Below are 17718 nucleotides of genomic sequence, written 5' to 3'. Positions count from 1 at the left end.
ATATATATATATATATATATATATATATATATATATATATATATATATATATATATATATTCATGTGTTATAGTTTCAACAAGTTCTAGTGCTTACTTCTGATTAGTCAGTACAGTGGCGGTGGTAATGTAAAATGCCTGTTAGCAATAAATCGTTATTTGTTGAGTACACTCTAAAAAATGCTGGATTGTTTCAACCCAACTTTGGGTCAAATATGGACTAACCCAACCATTGGGTTAAAGGGGTCATATGATGCGATTTAAATTTTTCCTCTCTTTGGAGTGTTACAAGCAGAGGTGGACAGTAACTAAGTACATTTACTTGAGTATTGTACTTAGGTACACTTTTTGAGTAACGGTACTTTACTTGAGTATTATTTTTTCTGGGAACTTATGACTTTAACTTCACTACATTTGAAAGACAAATATTGTATTTTCACTCCACTACATTTCTCTCAAGGTCCTTGAAGTAGAAAGTCGTTACTCTGTTGCAGCTTTGAAAGTCAGTGGGGGATTTTTTTCTTCTCTAAAACGTGACCTTCTTTTTTCCAGACTGTTTATCAGTAATCACTCTTGTAGGGCTACATGTAGTGATTTCCCAGCATTTTTTGAACACTGACCAGTTGCAAATGTGACATTTATTTACAACAATTCAATAATAGGAAGTTAATATTGTGGTATATATTAGACACAATATTGTCTGATTTTGCTAAATTGTGTACGTGAAAATATTACCTATAAAGCCACAGAAGAACTGTTGTGCTTCTCCTAATAAAACACAAGTACCACGAGAGCGATTAGACAGCATTTTTTTTGTTGTTGTTGTGATATCAAATAAGTTTAGCTTTTTTGTTAAAGCAGTGTTGCTGTTGTAAAGTTATACAGCTAGAGTTGTGTAGCTGGGTTTTAAAGCAGGTTTGACAAATAATGTGTTTTTTTAACCTTAAACCGCATAAACACATTTCATTACACCAAATACACAAAATAATGTTCTTTTTAGCAACATCATATGACCCCTTTTCATTTTTACATTTACCCAAAAGTTGGGTTAGTCCATATTTGACCCAAAGTTGGGTTGAAACAAGTGTGGAGGCCTAACGTTTTTTTGTGTGTGTGGGGGGGGGGCATTCTAGCCAGAGTGTGCCACGTTTTGTTTATTTTAATGACTTTTTATTGCAAAATCTGGTCCTAAATATTTTGATTGTGTAGGGTTTTATATTAAAAGCAATACGGCACTCAAAATAGGGTACATTATTGTGAATGTATGGCTAAGAATTTTCCTGCAGTGCCTAATGAAAATCATAACAGTGACTATATTATCGCAATTTAGCACAGCCTCTCCTAACATTACTTTTCGTAGCATTATTTCTTCCCTTTAAAATTTCTGCGATTTTAAATAAGCTATAGCCTATTATGCGCCTCTATAGCATTGAAACGCACCGTTCATGGTTCATGTGCCACTTCAGATGCAGATTAGCTATGTGCTACGCTTAGTGTAACTGGTAACACATTTAAATGCAATACAGGTTCAAGAGGGTTTTTCCTCGCATGAAGCAATCTGTCATCATCTGTGCAACAGATCTAAAATGAACTCAAGTGACTGCAAAAGTACGTTCGTCTCACTGTCCGAGGTTCTGAACGCTGGTCACGTGACGCCACTGCCTCATTCAGCAGTGAGAGCGCGCGCTGGTTTATAGAGAATTTCACGGGAGAACGCGACAAACCATCACTCGCATACACTCTAGCCTAATTCTCCCCGCTCACTGCGTCACAGAAGAGGTAACGGGAGGCATTTCGGTGTCTTTTTCCAAAGCCTGAACGCATTCGACAACATTACGATGGTACAGTTTGGCATTCTTCGTTTTTCTCTGCGCGTCTTCCCTACTTCATGCCAAGGCGGTGATTGCAGTGGATGGGCAGAACGTGCCAGGCTTCGTTTCTAATCCAGAAAGTGCCCGTCTGCTCGGGGATCTGGCGCTAAGAAGATGTAAGGACCGAAACAAGCCTTTTCCCCCAAAACCAGCATCTTCTTCACAAAAATGCAGAAGGGAATTCGACTTAATGACGGTCATGTCACCTACCTGGGTCTTTTGGCAAAGAAAGACGGCACGAGGCGAGGCTGCTTAAGCAAAAAGAGCTCCGACAACACAAAATGGCACACCAAGTGGTTTGCTCTGTTGCAAAATATGCTTTTTTATTTTGAGAGCGAGTCGAGTTCGCGACCCTCGGGATTATACCTGTTGGAGGGATGTGTGTGTGACAGGTCGCCCTCACCCAAACCTTCACTGTCAGCCAAGGAGTGCTTAGAAAAACAGGTACGAAACAAACGGAACGACAACTTTGCTTCATACTTCTGTAATGCTGATGCAGAGCCTTAGAATAGAGTTACTTTTGGGGTAAAGCAACTAAAAACGGGCATTCTGTTTCAAGCCAGCAGCGACTGGGGTTTGTTTTATGCGTAAAGATGATGAGCATGCGCTCGTCGAGACAACCAACAATTTCACCATCAGGCATCTGCTGCTCTGCTCGGTGCTCGGAGATTTTTTTGCACCTGATATTCCGTGTGTTTGTTTAATAGGGTTGATCCGTCATGTCTACTTTTTTTTCCTTGGAAATGAGCATCTTTTTTTCTGCGAGATGACATTACTGTGTTTAAAACCATCGGATAGGTTACATGATATGCGTATACTTATTCATAGATAGATTCCTTGTGTTTACATAAATTAGAAATGAATAAAAAATATTAGCTATATGTTTTTTGCCATTAAAGTATAGTTCATCCAAACAATCAAAATGCTGTCATGTACTCAACCTCATGTTGTTTCAAACCTGTATGACTTTATCGTCTGTGGAACTCAAAAAGACAGCTTCAGTCACCAGTCACTATCATTTAATGAAACAAGACGCAATGAAAGCGAATGGAGACTGATGCTGCGAGTCCCCTATGCATTACGCCAATCATCTCCCTTTATCTATCACAGAATATATAACAACATGAAGGAGAGGGAATGACATAATTATTTCAGTAGCACAGCGGTTTATGCAGAAACTTGTTTGTCAGTCTCACGCTAACGGCAGTCAACAGTTCGCCGATTTAAGTTCAGTGTCTTTCATCGTTTGATATCCGTTTAGCTTTCCAGGAAAAAGGATGTTATTTATCAGCGTTTCTCCTCCGAGACATTTAAGTTTCGACTGTTCCGCTCTCTGCCTGGCACAAGAGAGAAAACGACGCTAGAGAAGCACTTTATAAACCTCAGAGTCGCCATCATGCGGAAAACTGGCGTAGAATCGCAGTCAGTTTGACGTATTGATTTAATTCCCGCGCTGATATTAATAGCATCCTACCTTGGCAACTGCTTCTTCACAACGTGTTTAATAACATATCGTTCCCAAAAGTGAACTTTATGTTCACAAGACACTGTTTGGGCGTCTGAAAAGGTGCTGTGCAGCATTTAATGTTCTTTATTCGAGTTATTGTGATCCAACACAGAGATGCTGCTGATTAGGCTAAACCTTGTGACTCCTTCAAATATGTCATATTATCCTTTTTAAGTAGTTTGTCTATTTATTGTTACTGAAACATAGTTATAACAATGTTATGTGGTTTGTGCCAACCTTGCGTGAGTTCAGAGTGAATATGAATTATTATTTTGACCAGAAAATAGCTTTATGCTACTATAAAAACGTGTAGATGACGTAGCCTAAATTAAAGGTGCACTCAGTTTTGTTTTGTTTTGTTTGTTTACTTCTTAAAATGTGTTAGATATAATAAAACGAGTTTCTGACAAATATGATTAAAAGGTTATTTGTCATCACTTATATAAGAAAAGCTGCTTTATTGTACATGGATCGGATGGTCTTCTAATGGAGGCCACCATGTTGAGATCACATGACCAACAGTGGCATGCAATGGAATGCAACAGAGCCCACCCACTTTTTTTCTGGAGAGGGATTTTATAAAAAAGTATTTGTTAAAAGCCTTAAACCTGACCAGCCAGCTCACAAAAAACAGAATTTGAAGCAAAAGTCAGACAAACATACAAAACTGAACTTAAAGGGTTAGGCCTAGTTCACCCAAAAATGAAAATTCTGTCATTAATTACTCACTCTCATGTCGTTTCAAACCCGTAAGACCTTCGTTCATCTTCGGAACACAAATGAAGATATTTTTGATGGAAGCTGAGAGCTGTCTGACCCTGCATAGACAGCAACGCAACTGAAATGTTCCCAGACAGAAACGTAGCAAGGAGATCTGTAAAATAATCCATGTGACATCAGGGGTTCATCCGCAATTATACAAAGCTACGAGAATACTTTTTGTGTGCGCAAAAAAACAAAAAAACGACTTTATTCAACAACTCATCTACTCCGCATCACCCTGGTGCCATTTTGGAGAATATCCGCTGGACGTAAACAACGTATGTTGTTCTGTGTCAGCTGCGTTTTTCTGTTTTCGTTCAGATCAAATCACAACAACGTAGGAAACAGATCCGGCGTGGCGCAGCTGACACAGAACAGCATACGTTGTTTACGTCCAGCTGATACTCTCCAAAATGGCGCTACAGGGTGATGCGGAGGAGACGAATTGTTGAATAAAGTCTGTATTTGTTTTTCTTTTGCGCACAAACAGTATTCTCGTAGCTTCGTATAGTTGCGGTTGAACCCCTGATGTCACATGGATTATTTTACAGATCTCCTTGCTACGTTTCTGGACTTGGGAACATTTCAGTTGCGTTGCTGTTTATGCAGGGACAGACAGCTCTCAGCTTCCATCAAAAATATCTTAATTTGTTTTCCGAAGATGAATGAAGGTCTTACGGGTTTGAAACCACATGAGGCTGAGTAATTAATGACAGAATTTTCATTTTTGGGTGAACTATCCCTTTAATTGCTTTAATGAGGGAAGGAAGTAGGCTACAATCCCATGAAGCATTGCAAATTACATATATCAAAACAATAGATACATATAAAACCACTTATTTAAAGATGTTGTTAAATATGACAAATTATATTACAAGTCATTTGAGAGTGTGTAGAGAAGACTCAATTATGTCCTGCTTGTTGTGATTCTCTGATTGGTCGCATTTTTTTTTTTTTTTGCGGAATCATAGGTAATGTAGTTATATGTGATGTGGGCTAATAGCTTCAACAAAAATAATCAACAGCCTCATAACTCACAGTCAATCTGTCTTCAAAGTTATCGTTAAATCAGTTCCCCAATGGAGAAAATGAATGTGTTGTTTTGCTTCAGGAACACGACTGTTGAATTCAATTGGACCTGGTTACTAATAATAACAATAATAGTACTGTATTAATATTAATCATTTTATTTTTTTAAACACTTTTGTGCTTATAAACTATAAACATGTAAGTTCATGGTGACAATAATGTCTGTGATTCACTAGACAGTCCAAAAAGAATCAGTACGAGTGGAAAAATAAAATGTCCACTCAAGCGGTCCATGTTGAAGTGATGACCCACAGCTACACAGAGTGAGGACAAACGGCAGGACGTCAAGTGGTGGCCATGGCCAGCACAACACCAAAATGTCTCAGGCTAAGACAGCAGCACTGCATTATAGAGGGAGAGACATACTGCGCACCAGCACGAACCCCTAACAACGCACAAAATGTGTTGGGATGTAGTCCAAGAATGTGGATTTTATAGATGCGTGCATGAAATAAATGATAATTATTGACAAAAAGGAGCAAAAACAAAAACTGTGAACCTATTGGTGTCAGTATAAAATCCATTAAAATGTAAACAAAAACTTACTGAGTGCACCTTTAATTTTCAGCAGCAGCCACTTAATCACTGCAACTACATGGCAATCTAAAGTGAACAGTGGTTAGGACGGTTTATCACGTGATCCTGAAAGAAAATATCAGAAATGCTGCATCAGTTCTTCTTTGTTTTACAAGCACGACTTTTGACTACTAGCCAGTGATGGAAACTGACATAGCTGAAGATGTTACACCTTGGCTGTGTCTTCAGCCTGCAGTGCTCATCTCTGTGTGTAACGACCGCAATTCAACAAAAGTCTAAGACCTTCCTGTGAACAGCTGTCCCTGTGCTGACAAAGCAGGATGCGGCATGGAGTTTGATGCTGTGCATGTCTGTCATCCTCTAAAGAACAGAGCGTAGTTAGTGCAACGTTACCTAACAATCAACGACTCAGTGTTTGACAGAGTCACGCACACTTCATCCTTTATATTAGGCATGCACACTGTAACCTCATTCAGTGTATCTCATTTGCATAAATAATTTTACACTGGCAAGCTTTGGGTTTTCACCGAAAAGGAAATAATGTAAGATGCCTGCGTTACTGCTAATACTTGCCTTGAGCAGAGCAGCCAATATAGATGCTTTCATCGGTCTTCCACATACACATTTATATATTTAATGGAGCAGATAGTGAATTACATAGTAATGTCTATTGCAATTCATGAGTCTTGAGTAAGCACACTTCTTTTTTTCATGTGATTTCGATGATTTCATTAACTTCATAATTTAAAAAAATGTCAGTGTCTTAAAGGGAAAGGGTTACCCAAAAATAAAGACTTTAATCTTTTTTTATATAAAATCTATTGTCTAAATCGATGTCATTGATCTTATTGTGAGTGATTTTTTTAGTCCTGCTCTACATTTCTTTCCTTTTTTGATAATCTTTTTCACTCAGATATATGTCATAATACAGAATGTGTCATAATTCAAACCACGCAATTATCACTTGAACAAGGGGCTTTTTTTTTGGTCTTTTGAACTGATCTGAAAGAGAAATGCCTTAGTTATACATTTTTTTTTTTGTTTGTTTATTGTACTTTAGTCTTTGGAGCTGCAATTGTCAAATAAAGACCTATACTTTTTTATTTCAAGAAAAAAGATCCATGGTCATGGATTAAAGCATGTTAAATCCCCACATCCCTACATTTTTTTCCTGTTTATTCCAGATCCTTCATTAGATCTTATCTAAAGTCTGTGGACCTAATGACGTTCTTGTAACCTCTTATGATCTTAATATAGTGTTCGTTCCATATTCATATTTAGCATTATACAGTTCTTCTCTTTCTCCAGGTGTGCCAACTCACAGAAACAGGAGCGAAAAAGTGGGACACTCTATTTAATCTAGAGTTTGGTGCTACACAGGTGTATATTTACTTCCTTTTTTAGGAAAAAAAATCAGCCCAATTCAGTGTGAGATGCACAATTTGCAGACCGGTCCCCACATCCATTTTAATTTCTAATCAAAATTTTTTTGGAACACTGCAGTGTTCTTAGATGTTATTCACTAATCTAAAAAAGCATTTATTCAGCACAAAGGTGCTTCTGGGAAATGTGCGTATTGGTGTATTCAACACAAATTTGTGTTTTATTGAAAACCATCCCGCTACCTTTCCTTTCATTGTCATTGTATTTACATACCAATCACTCTGCTCTACCATTCATTTATTGGCCCTACTTTAATATATCTGCATTTTAGCCCATGGTTCCTATGGCAACTCCTATTTGCATGAGAAAAAGAGTGGTTGGAGAGATGGTGTGTGTGTGTATGTGTTGCGGGAGCATGCAGCAGTGCGTTGCGCCTCCTTCATTAATGCTAACGCTGTTTGGGCTAAATTTGTTCTGTTCAGTACCTCTGAGGGGTCAGGGCCCATTTATAGCAAAACACTCATCTCTCTTTTGGGAACAGCTGCATTTTTGCAGCTCAACAGAATGAGCCTGTGCATGTAGACTTACTGATGCTTGCTATTTTGGTCTGCTTGCAGACTGCACTTGTGTTAGTGCTCAAGACTGACATAATAAAATTGGTCCTTTACAGAGGTGTGGGAACATGAAGAATGATGCAAAAAATAGAGCATACATCTAGCTAAGGGTGTGCATTATGGATTTGACTTGTAACAGTCATGGTGGTACACTTTTATTCCTTTACAGGCCATTTCCTTTCCCAAAACCATGGTTCACTTAATTTAGCAAAGGCTGATGTGACAGGTAATAGGTTGCAGAATAGGGATATATGGGTGTCTGATGAAAGAATGTGAAAGGACCTGTCTGAACTCATTCATTATACAGCAACTTTCATAATGTGTTATTTACAGTTCCTTTGTTTTGTTTGACAGTGCTTAAAGATAAGCGCAATCATTTTTGAATGTCATATACATTATTTGAAGCAACTTATGCTCCATTATCTGATTTTGTAATAGTTGCAGTTTTCTAATTTGTAGGCTTGAAGCACATTTGGTTTGATTTATCTTGTAATTAATTTGGTTTTGTGAACATTTTATGCAAATATTTTTTAAATTGTTCTTTATATTGCGACTTTAAAACACTTGATTGATCACACATTGATGTTTATTGTGTGTGTGAGAGCATGTGTATATACGCTAAAAAACATATGAGTCAGTTAGGTGTGTGAATATACAGGTGCATCTCAAATTAGAATGTCGTGGAAAAGTTCATTTATTTCAGTAATTCAACTCAAATTGTGAAACTCGTGTATTAAATAAATGCAATGCACACAGACTGAACTAGTTTAAGTCTTTGGTTCTTTTAATTGTGATGATTTTGGCTCACGTTTAACAAAAATCTCAACAAATTAGAATATGATGACATGCCAATCAGCTAATCAACTCAAAACACCTGCAAATGTTTCCTGAGCCTTCAAAATGGTCTCTCAGTTTGGTTCACTAGGCTACACAATCATGGGGACTTTACAAGGAAGGTAAGCCACAAACATTAATTGCCAAAGAAGCTGCTGACCAGCTTTTTGAAGATGCTGATTTCATTTTCCAGCAGGATTTGGCACCTGCTCACACTGCCAAAAGCACCAAAAGTTGGTTAAATGACCATGGTGTTGGTGTGCTTGACTGGCCAGCAAACTCACCAGACCTGAACCCCATAGAGAATCTATGGGGTATTGTCAAGAGGAAAATGAGAAACAAGAGACCAGAAAAAGCAGATGAGCTGAAGGCCACTGTCAAAGAAACTTGGGCTTCCATACCACCTCAGCATTGCCACAACTGATCACCTCCATGCCATGCCGAATTGAGGCAGTAATTAAAGCAAAAGGAGCCCCTACCTAGTATTGAGTACATGTACAGTAAATGAACATACTTTCCAGAAGGCCAACAATTCACTAAAAAAAAATTTTTATTGGTCTTATGAAGTATTCTAATTTGTTGAGATAGTGAATTGGTGGGTTTTTGTTAAATGTGAGCCAAAATCATCACAATTAAAAGAACCAAAGACTTAAACTACTTCAGTCTGTGTGCACTGAATTTATTTAATACGAGTTTCACAATTTGAGTTGAATTACTGAAATAAATTAACTTTTCCATGACATTCTAATTTATTGAGATGCACCTGTACATGACTTAGCTGTAAGTTGAAAGAATGAAGGCAGTTTTGGTTTAGCAGAGTCTTGACCTTGCTCATAGAAAGGAAAAGGTAAAAGAACCAACAACTTCAACCGTGAGAATTTCAACAATATGACATAGGTCTAAAAGATCAGCATGACAGGATGAACGTATGTGGGCAATTTAAAAGGCTTTAAAGCAAATAATTACCATGTTTTTTTTTCATGCATCAGTTTTTTAATAAGCATGTAATTTTTTCAAGACATCAGCTGGGCAGTGTTGATGAAAAACAGTCTTAGAATGGCCATTGGATTGGGCGAGATGCAGTAGTGGGGGTCGGTGATGGTGTGGGCCTCCGGAGCAGACCGAGATCCCGCAGCTCTTCGGCGTGCGCAGAGTTTAACTCTAAATATGTGGTTCTGCCGACATCGAGCAGAAACTCACGACTATATGCGCGCTTAGAAACAAATAGACGCGATGAATACATACAAAAACACTGCGACTCACAAGACAAAAAACACGAAAACACCTTTCTGTCGGGAGAGAGAGAAGCCGCAGCGTGTGACCGCGCCGCCATCTTGGTAAATCTAAAAGATCTTCACAATCTTAAAGATTGTGAAGATGGGAATTTATTAAGGTTTGTTGGTTTGCAGATTTGTTTTTGGTTCAGATCTGTGAATTAGACTTAGTTATTATTCAACAAGTTATTGAATTAGAGTTATTGAACAAGTATACAGTACTGCGCTTCATAAAATGTCTACAGTAAAAACAAGATCCCAGTCTGTAAACATCTTGATAATGGGTTCTAAGTGATTTCATGTCAACCACAGACTTTTAGACTTCATTCCAATTATTCACTGCATGGTGCAGGAAACTGGTATGTCAATTAGATCAATCCCTAAATGCACCTGAGATCAACAACAATTGACTGTTAAGCCCCGCCCACTTTAGTTACTCTTGCTCTCAGTCAAGCTTTATAGAATGTTACACATGAATGAATTTGAGAACTGTGAATGTATATAATTATATACACACACACACACACACACACATTTACTTAAAGGTAAATAAAATAAATTATAGGAAAAAATTATATGAATATATATATATATATATATATATACACACACACACACACACACACACTACCAGTTTTTGAACAGTAAGATGTTTTATGTTTTTAAAGAAGTATCTTCTGCTCACCAAGCCTGCATTTATTTGATCCAAAGTACAGCAAAAACAAAAAGAATTTGAAATATTTTTACTATGTAAAATAACTGTTTTCTATTTGAATATATTTTAAAATATAATTTATTCCTGTGATTTCAAAGCTGAATTTTTACCATCACTACTCCAGGTATGATCCTTGAGAAATCATTCTAATATTCAGATTTCCTGCTCAAAAAACATTTATTATTATTATTATGTTGAAAACAGCTGAATAGATTTTTTCAGGTTTCTTCAATGAAAAGAACATTTATCTGAAATAAAAAAAAAATTCTTACATTTTTTTGACATTACATCTTACAATCTTTTGTAACATTATAAATGTCTTTATCATCACTTTTGATCAATTTAAAGCATCCTTGCTAAATAAAAGTATTAATTTATATCAACACCCCCCCCCCCCCCCCCCCAAAAAAAAAACAAATACTGACTCCAAACGTTTGAATGGTATAGTGTATAATGTTACATAATATTTTTTATTTCAGATAAATGCTGATATTTAGAACTTTCTATTCATCAAGAATCCTGAAAAAATTTACTCAACTGTTTTAAATATTGATAATAATAATAATAATTTAAAAAATGTTTCTTGAACAGCAAATCAGCATATTAGAATGATTTCTGAAAGATCATGTTACACTAAAGACTGGAGTAATGATCCTGAAAACTTAGCTTTGATCACAGGAATAAACTACATTTCACGAGTTCACGCTTACATATAATTAGCCAAAGTATGGTAATGCATATTTGGCGTGATGTCTGGGGAAGGGCTCCAAGCTCGGGAATGGCCTGAACCTAGAGTACACCCCCCCCCAAAATAAGCTCTGAGATCTGGCGAGGGCTAATGTTTGAGAAGTTGCCTGGTTGGCAGGCCGAAAGAGCCTACATACTCCAGTGGGAGTGACTTATGCGTTGGAAGGGTAGGCCCTACCGGCTGCTGGTATTGGACAACGTGTTTTGGGGCACCCAGTCGGGAAGGCTCGAGCCGATGCTCAACGGGAACATTTCACAGTGTTGGAATGGGTGAGCCCTACCGGCCAATGGGGGAGGAGCAGCGTGATTGTATAGCCCTACCAGAAGGGCTCGAGTTGCCTCGACTGGAACAGCTCGCTGCGTCGGCATACTGGCTGACAAGCCCCTACTAATCAGTAGGCAGAGGACAAAATGGCTGACCGAGAGGGCCCATAAAGCCTCCGACTGGAGATCAAGACTCAGGATGATGGACGTGTGAGTCCTCTCGGTTTGGCAAGGTAAAAAGGCTTTGGGCCGAATGGCAAGGAGGACTCTCACGACATCCGACGGGAGATCAAGACTCACGGCATCAGATGGATAAGTCTCACTTGCGGGCTGCAAGTATAGAAGCCCAACCGGGCGTACTCTCGCCGACATCTGACGGGAGATCGAGAATCACTGCATCAGACGGGTAAGCCTCGCCGGGTGGGGAGAGAGAAAAGGAAAACCCGACTGGGAGTACATAATACGGGAATATTAATTCTGAATAGTGAGGTACTGGAGTTGGGAATTGGTCCACCTCTGGAGCCAGCGTCCTGAATTTCTGAAACAGAAAGCGAGACAGAGAGTCAGCAATTTGGTTTTCTGAACCTGGAACGTGTTTGGCAATTATTATAAATTGGTCGCATTCTGCGATCCATATTAAGCGTCTAAGGAGAGGCATGAGGGTGGAAGAATGAGAACGGCCTTTATTAATACACTGAACAGCTGCTTCGTTGTAGCAGTGCACTAAGATACTTTTAGAAGCCCATTCATTCCCCCACAGGAAGGCTGCTATCACGAGGGGGTAGAGCTCAAAAAAAGCTGAGGACTGAGGTGAGCCCTGCAGCTGGGGGGGCCATGGAGACGCAAACCAACGTCCTTGGTAAAAACCTCCGAAGCCAATTGAGGGAGCTGCGTCTGTAAATAGTTGGATGTCAACTGGAGATGAAACAAGGTTGTTATAGAAAAGGGAAAGGCCATTCCATTGTTTAAGGAACATTATCCATAACTTAAGTTCGTCGCGGCATGCGTGAGATGAGGGAATGAGGTGCTCGAGCACGTGGACCGAAGACGCGAGTGAGAGAAGATGCGAGATGAAAGGGCAGCCTTGGGGAATGATGCGCATTGCGAAGTTTAAGTGCCCGAGCAGAGAAAGGAGTTCGCGTTTAGAACAGCTTGGGCTGGTGAGGAGGGTAGAGGAGACAAGGATTATTCTATCAATCTTCTCCTTGGGCAGGGAGAGCTGAAATTTCTAAGTCTAAGTTGATGCCAAAGAACTCGATGAATGTAGTGGGACCCATGGTTTTTTCCTGAGTGATGGGGATCCCAAGCTCAGAAAAAAAATTTTGGACTGTGAGGATGTGGGCAGCTGGGATTGCATCGGGAGGGGAAATGACCAGAAAGTCGTCTAGGAGGTGAATAAGGTGAGGAATTGCATAATTATTGGACAAGATCCAGCAAACGGCTTCTGATAACATATTGAAAATTTTGGGGCTGCTTCTGCATCCAAAGGTTAAACGGACAGCGAAATAGAATTTCCCGAGCCATCGTATACCGAACAAATGCCATGAGTCCTGATGAACAGGCATCACTTTGAAGGCAGAAATTATGTCTATTTTTGTGAGCCAGACTCCTCGACCCGCAATTTTGATCAATTCAACTGCCTGATCTATGTCGTGGTACTTGAGAGAAAATTTGTCAAGAGGGATCAAGCTATTAATGCTTGGGACCATGGAATTATGTGGTGATGACAGATCAATTATTAGGCGTTTCTTACCTGAAAATTTCCTAGTAGCCACTCCGATGGGGCTGACGTGAAACGTTTAGAAGGGGGGTTTATCGAAAGGGCCGATCATAAAGCCTGACTTGACTTCTTTTTTGATTAGGTTGTCTACGATGTCGGACTCTGCATGGGCGGTGAGCGAGTTCGATGGTCAGGCGAGAAATATGCACCGGAGTCAATAGGTAATTTTTAAATTTTTTATTCACAGCTTTGTACACTGGACAAACGATGTGGGCGTGAGCTCCGCCGCAGAATCTGCAGATGTGAAGGTAGCGGTAGCGCTGTCTGATGCATCTCCCGCTGTTGAACGAGATGCATGACTGCCTGTTATCTGCTGCTGATGGGGCTGTTTGCTCGGGACCCGAGTTTGCAGTAGTTGCGGATATTGGGACGTAGCTGGTGGATTTCACCGAGGAAGTATCAGGGCATGAGTGTATAGAGGGGTTGATTTGTGGGCAAGTCATGGTGGAGTGAGTGACTGACCTACAAACCGCACAAGAAATGTTCCTGCTGCCTAAAAATACCCGGCTGTGGAGATCTGGATCGAGTGTGCCCCAGTAAGGGTACTGGTTCCATTGGGCGACTCGTACTGCACATTTTGCAGAAAAAAGCTTGTGGTACATGTAAAAATGCCCCCCTCCGTAGGACAACGTGAGCTCGGCTATGATTGACAAATAATAATTGAGTTTGCGTCGCCTGTGGGGGAAGGCTGAACAGATGATCTCAGTGAACTGACTAAATGCAATGGTGAACTCAGAAAAAGAAAGTAGTCGTGATGAAAGAGGATTTGGGTTTTTTAAAGTGACTGAGAAATCCCCGCAGTCTATTTGACGGTTTGAGTCGGAAGTGAGCAGGAGGGATAGAAGAGAGATTGATGTCTGCACCTGCTAATATCTGCGCTTGGATGTTGTGAGCCACTTGGGGAGGTTCAGAGGCGACGCCGTTTGATGGGGCGGGCATTGGTGTAGCAGTGAAGAGTGAGTATTGTGATTTCGCTTGGAGGAGAGAGTTGAAGGGGACTGGGGGCGGGGCTGTGTTTGACAGCGAGTGCGGCCAAGCACTTCCTTGGGCCGCGGGCCCCAAGCTGGAAGGGGCAGGTGGCGGAGCTGTGTGTGACGACCAGTGCGGCCAAGCGCTTGCTTGGGCTGCGGGCCCCGAACTGGAGGTGGCGGGCGGCAGGACTGTGTATGACAGTCAGTGCGGCCAAGCGCTTGCTTGGGCCGCGGGCCCCGAGCTGAAGGTGGCGGGCAGCGGGGCCGTGTTCGAAGGCCAGTGCGGCCAAGCGCTTGCTTGGGCTGCGAGGTCTGAGCTGAAAGTGGCGTGCGGCGGGACTGTGATTGGTGGCTGAGGCGGCCAAGTGCTTGCTTGAGCTACGGGCCCCGGCGTTGTTGAAGTAGAAGCCACGGTGCGAGGCTGAGCTGCGGCCGGTATCGCATGCAACCTTGCAGCGGCGGGATTCGGGGCCAGGCTTGCTGACGGCCTGAAGCGGCGACTTGATAATCGCAGAGAGTTGGGCCTTGCGCAGGAGGAAGACGGTGGATTCCGGCGAGGCGTATCTGGAGGTTTGCCTTGCCTTTTGCCCTTCTTTGGGGTTGGGGTGGACTCAGGAGAGAGGTTAGTTGGATGCAGATTTGTGTACAAGTCATATAATTCTGCTTTATATAACTTTAACTTGCGTGAAGGCTGGACGTCGGATTTGGTCAGCGCTTGCCTCAAACTCGACACTGTCCACTTTCCTATTGGCGGAATCATTGGCCTGGCCGAGCAATAGGAGGACGCCGGGGAGTCGACTGGGGTTCTCGCCGGAGGTGACGAGGGCAGGCCTAGGTGTCTTGGGAGGCGAGTGGCTGCTCGAGCCGTACCGCGTCTGCGAGATGGGGCCTGGGGCTTGATTGCGGTGCCACGCCGAGGAGGAGTGGTCTTAGGGCCGGCTGGTTGCGGCGATAGAACCGGAGGAGAGTTGGATTCGTCTTCAGACGAGGAGGTTTGTCTTTGCGACATGGTTGTAGACGAGCGAACCAAGATGCTGATAAACCTTCGATGGATAGAGGTAAGTCAGCTGTATTTATGCCATGGTGTTGATTAACTTGAGTGCGCTCCACCTGTGTTAATTAGGCTAAGTATCTGACGCGCTCCTCCTGAACCTTGTTAATAAAACATCATTTTAAAATATATTCAAATAGAAAGCAGTTATTTTAAAGGGGTCATCGGATGCTCATTTTCCACATGCTGATATGATTCTTTAGGGTCCTAATGAAAACTCTATAACATACTTTGGTTAAAATTTCTCAATGGTAGTGTAAAACCCTTTTTACCTTGTCAAAAACTGCTCTGTTCACAGTGACCTGTTTTGGTGCATGTCTCTTTAAATGCTAATGAACTCTGCTGACCCCGCCCCTCTCTTCTGTGGGGTGACTAACCATTCTCATGAGACTGTAAACTTGAGACCGCGGAACTTGCTAATTAGCACATTATTAGGAAAGGTGATTTGCAAAGATTCATAAAAAATCTTATACTCACTTCTTCTGTAGGTGAAGCTGGATCACGAACAGTGTTGGTTGTAATTAGTTAGTAATTAGTTACTGTAATTTAATTATGTTTCCCTTGAAAAAGTAAAGTAAGGGATTACTTTTATTTTTTCTGTAATTTAATTAGTTACTTCTTATGTAATTGAACTTAATACTGTGTATAGACTGTAGATCATACATATACAATGCAATCGTGGATTTAACATAACAATTTAAAGTTTATCCTTAAAATGCATGCTTTTATCTACCCTTCTCACTTTTAATACTTTGAGTTAATAAGAATATTGGTAACACTTTAGTGTCCAATTCTCACTATTAACTAGTTGGTTATTAGCATGGATATTGGGATATTGGTTGTTTATTATTACTTAAAAAGCACATATTAATGTCTTATTCTGCAAGACCTTTTTCTAAATCCTTAATCCTACCCAAATCTTAAATTTAACAACTACTTTACTAAGTATTAATAAACAGCAATTAGGAGTATATTGAGGCAAAAGTCAAGTTAAGTTAATAGTAAAGTTAGTTAATAGTGAGAATTGGACTCTAATCTAAAGTGTGACCAGAATAATTAATGAGAGTCAATCTGAAAATGGAATGACCATCCCTGTGTCATTCCATTTTATTACACATAACTTAATTTCTGAACGTATTTGTTTTTTAATTTTCTTTGTATGTATGGATTACTTGGGTTGTTACCGACATCTGGTGAAAATTTCAACAGCACCTTTAGAAATATATTTACTGGGAAAAATGGTGATGTGTTCAATACTTATTTTACCCGCTGTATATATATTCTATTTATTTTATTTACCTTTAAGTAAATTTGTGCTTTTTAGTGTTAATCATGTTCATTTTACAGTATGTTTGACAAATTTTTATAAAATTCAGTTTAAAACTATCCAAATAAAGCCAGGTTTTGTCTTCTGTGGCAAACAGCAACAGTTGTAAAGTTGATCAGTAAAGTTATTATGGTGAAGCTTTGTGGAAGTTTTGTTGTTCATGGCACTGTAGAAGAAAACTGGATGACACTGAGAAATACAATTTAGTGTTTTATACAGTATAATCTCTGAAATCTGATATACTGTATTTATATAGCTTAGCTTTAATGGTTACTTGAAGTCAGTTCAGATCTTACATGTTATTTTGTGACTTGGGTTTTTAAACAGACCCACTAGACCAGGGATGGGCAAACTTGGCCCTTCCAGGCCACTTTCCTTCAGAGTTTAGCTCCAACCCTAATCAAACACACCTAATAAAACAGCGATTTTATCCTCTCGTTGCTGGAAAATATAATGTATCGATTCAGTATTTAAACTGTTATTAATAAAAGTCATGGGGCAGCGTTGACAAGTTTCGGGGTATAAAATAGAATTGGGATTGGGCCTAAACAAACTCAATGTGCCAATTCTACTACTATTTTACTATTACTTTCTCAATTTGATCACTTTTATTATTTTCTGCTACTGCAGTTACGATAGCAATTTTTTTCCAGAATACAGTAAATGGAAATGTGACGTTTTGTTATATTTTGCAAATACTAATATCTCTCACATGCAAACACTTCTAAATGACGAGCTGTTTGTTTGAGGCTGTGGGATGTTACTCAATCTGGACAGAAAAAACTTGGAAAAGTAACTTGGCTGCAATCACATATTACAACACAACCACACATCAGGAAACTCAGTTTTCGATTCCCACTAATGACTTTGTAATGTCTGAGACTGTGACTGATGTGAACGCTTTTGACTTCATGAATGAGTTCGAGCAATCAAGGGAGGGTGAGTGAGAGATAAAAAAAAAAAAAAAGACAGGAGACTCGTTTACCTGCAGTA

General features: G+C 40.0%; 1 pseudogene; it reads left to right on the top strand.

Moving 5' to 3' along the window:
* Window positions 1–1698: 1698 nt before the first annotated feature.
* Window positions 1699–17718, top strand: part of LOC107556250 (ras-specific guanine nucleotide-releasing factor 1-like) — a 47696-nt pseudogene continuing 31676 nt past the window's right edge.

This window comes from Sinocyclocheilus grahami, unplaced genomic scaffold, assembly GCF_001515645.1.
Source record: "Sinocyclocheilus grahami isolate Dianchi unplaced genomic scaffold, SAMN03320097.WGS_v1.1 scaffold562.1, whole genome shotgun sequence".
Lineage (NCBI taxonomy): Eukaryota > Metazoa > Chordata > Actinopteri > Cypriniformes > Cyprinidae > Sinocyclocheilus > Sinocyclocheilus grahami.
Note: the sequence above shows the minus strand (reverse complement) of the source record. Positions and strands in the feature narration are given on the sequence as shown.